We start from the raw sequence: 7877 nt of genomic DNA on the forward strand, positions 1-7877 counted from the left end.
TTCGTCACATGTTGGTTAATTATATATGCACGCATGATCTTTCGGATTCATATAGAAATCCAAGAAAACTTCTTTGTTCATGTTTTTCAGATTAATTTCATGTAAAGTGCAATACTTTTGGATGTATGGATTTGTATCCATTATTGGCTGTAAAATTTCTAATACATCCGATCATTTGTTTCAATTCTATGTTGCATAACTTCTCCGTGATCATAAAATTAAACTTGTAGTAGCTTTAATTGTTGCGGGACCACAGATTCTCATAGCGTATGGTCCGGAATCGCATAAATCTTGAGCACTGACTAATGTGAACACGAACAGATTATTGTAGATTCGGCCTGTAGTGTTTGTGGATTTCACTTTCACCAAATAACAAATCTTTTATTTCTCACGGATACACCTCTTCATTGGAAAGAAACACTACTTTTCCCTGATGGCAACAAGAATTAGACGATCTTCAAGTCTTAAACTTTAAAGCCGAACAATATCTACACACTTTTTCCATCCACGGCTGTTGTTAAATCTCTTGGCACAAAGTCTCGTCTTGCAGAACTTAAAATTATCTCTCTGAATAAGTCTTTTCTCATCCCAGGATTTTTTATATAATAGAGAGATGTTTTCTGTTGTAAAACATTACACATGCATTCTCTGAGATTTAAAACAATCTATCTGCTTTGAGGTGATTTAGCAATTTTGCTAATACTTGCAACATTCACTTGATATGAAATTAACATTTGTCACACTTTCTCACTTCACTCTGTTCTTATGCATTTGTGGCTGGATGGCTAAGAGAAGCACAAAGTTGCTGTTTATTTGCTACTCCATCTTCACAAAACACAATTAATGATTAGCTCTATTTTTAAATGAAAATAAGAAACAAAGTAAATATTGTACATTGACTGAGTATCACATCACTCCAAATACAATCCACCAGGCAAATAATATGTATTTTGTTATGTACTGAAATGAAGTGCAATGTCAGTATGACACAACTCTGGAAATTTAATTAAAAAGGTTATGTCTGAACTTTCCCATTGTGACATAAAACAGCTAACTTGAACTTTCTCGCCTGGAAATTCCTGTTTCATTATTTATCATGCTAAACAAATTCATATTGCTTAAGACTCAATATTATAGTGTTATTTTTGATTTCTGCGCATTTGTAAATTTTGATTATATTCCTTAGCCATGTTACGTTCAATTCATGAAGCCTTTTCACCACAATGCTGCATGAAGCACTCCATGTGTGTACAGAGTAGACCCAAGCAAATCATTCACTGATGGTAAACAAGAAACAAAACACTAGTTTATTTGAATTAAATTTCATTTCTGCCTTTGTTACTGAAATAACACATAATGAGCATAATATTAGCACCAATGGAGTGCAACAACAAAAATGGCAGGAAAAGGGTAACAACTGTGAAGACTAAGAACAGTTGTCTTCTGGTCCTTTGGTATTTTGTGTGAATGTCTCTTATAGCCACCACTTCTTTGTACCTCTGGCACAAAGTCCATACACTCTGATGTTAGCTTATTCTTACATATGGCCCTGACAATGTTAGTAGTCATTGGCAGACGATTTCAAACAGGGTATCCCAAAAGTGATTTATAGAGTTAAGGCAGGCCAAGGAAGCACTTGCACACCAGCTTTTATTCGTGACAGCTGTGTGTAGTATGGCATTGAACTGTTGAGTATAATGGCTAAGAGATGTGAGGAGAGGGTCTCTGACAATTCACTTTGCAACAAGGCCAGCAGCATAGAGTTTTCCCTCACTCCCTTGTCACTGATGTGGGCATTATGTTTGTTGGATGTTTTTGCAGCAGTGCAGTTGGCAAATCTGAAGCAATCTCTCAGATGGACCAGTCTGATGTTTCAGCTATGCTCAAGTATGGCCATTTGAGAACTTCCAGAAATTGGGCAGGAATCTGTCCTGCTGATCTGCTGAAATTTTGCCTGGAGTCAAGATACAGTGCAACAATGTAATGCATACTGTCTGACAATGTTGGCACATGACATAAATGCCTGTAGCATGCTATTGGCCAGGCATTATGGAATGCACAGAAAACCGACTAACTGCGGCCTTTGTCTTGCTGTGACCTAAGCTTTCAATTAAGGCTTTTGTAAATGTGATCTGATAAGTTATTGTTCTGCCTGGAATTCATTGGTTTATATTGCATCTAATAAGCTTTTTTTTCTGTTGGGCAGGGAGCGGTTCCTCATTGCTGGTTTTGGTATTGCTGGTTAGAGGAATAAAATAAATTGGCAACTTTTATTTTGTATTCAGTGGATTCAAAAAGTATTCAGATACCTTAATTTTTGCACACTTTATTCTGACATAGATTTAATTTTCAATTGATACATTTGTCATACTTGCCCATCAATCAATATTCAATAACCCATAAAAACAGAGTGAAAATATTTTCAAAAAGGTTTACAAATTTATTAAAAATCAAAAACTGAAAGTTCATAAAAATGAAGAGTTTAGACCCTTAATTCAGTACTTTGTAGAAACCCCTTTGTCAGCAACTGCACCTTAATTCTTCTTAGGTAAGTCTCTACAAGCTTTGCACATCTTGGGCCTCATGTATAAATGGTGCGTACGCACAAAAATGTTGCGTACTCCCATTTCCATGCTCAAATCGCGATGTATAAAACCTAAACTTGGCATAAAGCCACACATATTTTCATGCCAGCTAAATGCTTGGTGTACGCAAGTTCTCCGCTTTTGTTCCAGTGTGGTTTCCCTTTCTTTTTTAGATCCACATCCCTGACATGGCTTTATCAAATACACTGAAATTAACTGTATATTGTTTATTAGTTTAAGACATCTGATTGTAATTAACCTGTAACATTATAATTGTCCATGGAATGGCCAAACTATTTCAAATACCATAGCTGCTTTAGCGTTGTTACTCTCACTGCACCTTCTTCTTCTTCTTTCAGCTGCTACCGTTAGGGTTTGCCACAGCAGATCATCTTTTTCCATATTACACTCACTGCACCACTTGGAGTATTTATATCACTGTATCTGAGTGTGGAATCACAGCTCTACAGCCGCTGATCAGAAAGAGAATTATCTACAGCATCAAGCACATGCTGCCTATTTGAACTGTTATCATACGGCAAACGCTTCAGAGCCTTTCCTGTACGGACCTTGCGGTTCAGAAACAGTTTCATCCCAAGAACTATAAATGCAATCAATCACTCCATCAAGTGCTCCTTGTAGAACTGTTTGTACTTATAAGTACAATTACCTCACGGTAAACTTGTGATACAGTTATAATATTGCACAACCTGAGCCACTTTAGTGCGCATTTACATATGATGACTATATCATTTTTAAGATGAAATGCAGAAAAATATGTTTATTATATTATACAGATAAAATGTTGACATTATTTAAATAATATATATTGTTAATAATTAAACATGTGAGGACACAGTGTCACAGCGCTAGCAAGGAGCTGGTGCCCTGTTCATGGATTGTTCCTGCCTTGTGCTGTATGTTTGTTGGGGCTGGCGTGACAGTGGACGGATAGATGGATAGAATATTTAAATATATACTACAAAGATATTTCAATGTTCCTTAAAAGTTTTGAAGAATTGCTGTTCTCAGCTTACAGATGGCTTTACATCTATTACAGAGCTGATCATGTGGCAATTGGGTATTTGGAGAAAGAAAAGGAAGGACGGGAATTGGAGGTTAATACGTTTGAAAGAGACAGTAGTGCTGCAATAAATTATTTCATCGAAGGTCGCGCACAGCACAGCAAGCATCTTGCGTAAGGCATGAACAATCTCTGGACAAGGCACCAGCTCGTCACTATCACTGCGCCACCGTGTTCCCATGTTTTATACATGCTTTAATTCCTATCATCACAAAAATTATATCAAGTATACATCTCAGTATATAAATTATTCAGAACTGTAATACTGTATCACAAATGTAATGGATTCTTTGTCACTGTTGGAAGCAGAGAAAGCCCATTTAAGAAGCACGTAGTGATTCACACACATAGAGCATATAGAAGAACACATACAAAACAAAGCATTTAACCTGCTACTTTAGTCACAATGGGATTTAAGAAACTAGTAAATTAAATGATTTTAAGATGAAGTTTATGATGTTCTACTTTAATGACAAGGTAAACCACGTGATTAAAGTGGAAGTTTCAAGATTAAAGTTGACATTTTAAGCTTTTTTCTCACTGTGTCCGTATTTTTTTTCTTTTCTCTGTACCCTAATAAGCTTTCGTATGACACTCAGACGTTGAGCTACGACTTGCCTTTTCACAGCGACTTTGATATCTGACAACTGTGCAACTTTGTGAACTTGAGCTTTCGAGTTTCTCCGACACTCTGTGTCACTCAATTAACTTCCTTTTGTTGTTTATACCACTGTTTAAACCAACAAATAGTATGTTTTTCCTTGCCTGCATTTGGTATTCCCTGAAATTCTTTTATTTCCCCCCCTGCTTTTACCATTGCCTTTTCACAGAACGCTGAGCTGAAGGGCTATTTATATTGATTTTCATATTCAAAGAGGCGTAATTCTGGGTGGAGTTTGGGGAGTGGCAGCAGGCGCATGTACGTGTGTTACTTTTCACGGTGACTGGGATTTATGGAGCGGAAGAATGTGGAAGTTGGCGAACGCACAAATTTATGCATCTGGATTTTTTTGTGCATACGAACATTTCCGCTTTTGTCCATTCGCCATGTTATAGTGTGAATTCTATGCATGGCATTATGCATGAGGCCCCTGGATTTGGGCAGTTTATTGCATTCTTCCAGGCAGATTCTCTCAAGCTCTGTTAGATTGTATGGGAAGCACCTGTAAAAAGCCTTCAATAGGTTTTCCCACAGGTGTTCTATAGGGTTTAAGTCTGGACTTTGACTAGGCCACTCGAGGACAGTCAGAGACTTTTACCAAAGCCACATTGTTAAACTCAAAGGTAAACCATTGCACTAATCAAAGATTGCATGCACTCTAGAGCCAGATTTCTTCAAGGACTTCGCTGTATTTGGCTGCATTCATCCTTCCCTCAATTCTGACCAATCTCAATGTCCTTGCCACTCAGAGGCACCCATGTAGAGATTGTATTAGGTAGGTGATGAACTGTGTCTGGTTTTTACCAGACATAGGGCTTGGAATTCTCCCCAAATAGTTAAATTTGTATCTCATCAGACCAGAGGATTATTTTCCAGCAAACTGTCATATGCCGTTTATTGAAGCCTAGACACTCTGTCATAAACACCTGATTGATGGAGTACTGCTGAGATGCTCATCTTTATGGCAGGTTTTAATGCCTCAGAAAACAATTTCTGAACTTCTATTAGAGAAGCCATTGGGCTCTTTGTCTCCTCCCTGACCAAATCCTTTTCTGGCTGGTTACTCAGTTTGGCCAGAAGGCCAACTCTAGGAAGAGTTCTGGTGTTTCCTAACTTTTTTTATTTCATAATTATTGAGGCCACAGTGCTACAAACTTTTAGAAATGTTTTTATGTAATCTTACTTCTATTTATTATTTATTTTATTTATGTTTCATTTATTTTATTTCCATTTATGTTTTTTATGTTAATTGTATGTTTTTTCTTCTTTTATTGTAAAGCAATGTGGCCACAGCATTCCTATGTTGTTTTGAATGTGCTATAATAAATAAATTGACATTGACATTATATCTTTGCAATAATCTATGCCTCACCACAATTTTACCACAGAGGTCTAGGGAAAGTTCTTTGGATTTCACAGTTTGTTTTTTTATTCTGACATACATTATGAATTAAATATAGTAACTGAATATCTCATTTGTAACCTGTGTATCCGGTTCATATGCCTGTTCTGACACCACTGGGTACAAACAGGGAACCAACTCTCTGCCACTAGTTTATCACAGAGCACATTCATTCAGGACTGATTCATAGTCAGCACCACAAATACCTTAGACTTGTAGAAAATGCACACAGACCTGGAAGTAATATGCAGCATCCCTACCAACAATATATGGAGAAGAAATTTGAACCCAGGACTCATGATCTGTGAAGCAACATTAACTGTTCTGCAGTTTCTCTGCTAATAATGGCTAGTCTACATAACACTGTGGCAGATTTATTTATTTTTTCAGATTGCTGCTGAGACTTCAGCATCACACATTCCAGCAGATCATGACATTTAAAACTGACTAGCATCCTTCCTTCAAGTCAGCCTGCACTAATTCAACATAGCGTCAGATCAGCTAGCTGCCAAAGTAATTGTGAATGCATGCTCTTTCAGATTTATTGTCATAATATAAAATGAAGAACAAGATGCACAATAAACCATAATGAATTTGTAGCAATATTTGCATCTCAGCTAAGCAAAAAAAAGATACCAAGATTTTATGAAGAAATGCTGGTTAAACTTTTTTTCCACTGGCTTAAAGAATCACAATTTATCAATATTTTGTAGCACACTGATGTGGATACAATTAAAGTTTTTTTGTTGTAGTCTTCAGAATGTTATTATAATACTCTCATTGCTGCACGACAGTAGCTCCAAAACATTATTGGCTGAAATGTTGCATATTCTGTACTATATAATACAATTTTATAAGTGTTTATATTTAGAAATGTAGAAATGTAAGATGTAATAATTATATAAAACATGAGTTGCCTCGAAAGCTTGCATATTGGAATCTTTTTAGTTAGCCAATAAAAGGTGTCATTTCTCACAAGCATCTTTTAAGGAATGTTATTTAATGAAATGATAATTACAAATTACATTTGAAAACAAAATGCAGCATGCAAAGAATGGGAAACACCTCTCATATTACTGTGATGGATTCATGATCATACTGTATATTTTACCTTTAAGTATGTTGAATGCTTCATCCTGTTTTTATTCACACTTTTCGAAAGATTGCCCAGTGGGCCACAGGACAGGAAAAGAACCAATTTCTCTCCTAGACACTAGACAGCAGACATCACTGCAGACACTACAGATATCTGACTCTCCTCAGAGAGAAAGAAAAAATTAAAACATAGAGAGAGGGCAGGAGGTCGGAACACCGATGGTCGATACATGACAACATGTGGTCCCAACACATGAGTATTATGTTCCTTTTGTCTTTATTTTTTTGAAGAAAAAACTGTCTTTTTTTTTAGCAACAAACAGAAAGTGTCTTGATTATTTGTGGAGTACAAAGGGATAGCTGAAAATCAGGCAGAGGTCACAAACACATTCATTAAAACATCCTTTGATCTAAACCAAAACAAAAAACTTAATGCAAAAGTGCAGATTGAATTTATAACATTTCTAATTCTATTATTTCTTTTTTTTTTGTTCTTCTATCGAAAGTCATTGCCTTGATGATCCAGACTTTGGATGCCGACATTTGTGCACAACACAACACAACAATCTTTTAAAATAGTGGTGCGCTGCTATCTGCTCAAATAATGGGTGCCATTGTTGTGATTACAATTTATAACAACAAAAAAACACAAAGCTTACAAAATACACCTTATCAATTAGTCGAAAACTACAGTGGATTTTGCAATAGCTGGAATAAGTACGAGGGTCAATCACAAAGTAAAGGAAATTTTAAAATTATGTGGTAACTGTAACGGGTAGAAGTTGACAAAATACAACACGTTCAGAATAGATTAGTTCAAACATGCACAGCAGAACATTTTGCCATTAATCTAGTTGAAGCCAAAGTCAAATGAACATGGGCACTCCTCTAAGGGATTACACCATAATGAGATTTCTTTGTGCTACGGGAAACCTGAAATTCAAAAAAGGATGTTGTACATGTAATAAAAATGAACATAGAAATTTTTCTATTTTTTCAACTGGATTGTTGCTTTATTCTGCTTCACCAGTCAAACTTGACAAGAACAGA

This window comes from Polypterus senegalus, chromosome 7 (assembly GCF_016835505.1).
Source record: "Polypterus senegalus isolate Bchr_013 chromosome 7, ASM1683550v1, whole genome shotgun sequence".
In the NCBI taxonomy this organism is placed as follows: Eukaryota; Metazoa; Chordata; class Cladistia; order Polypteriformes; family Polypteridae; genus Polypterus; species Polypterus senegalus.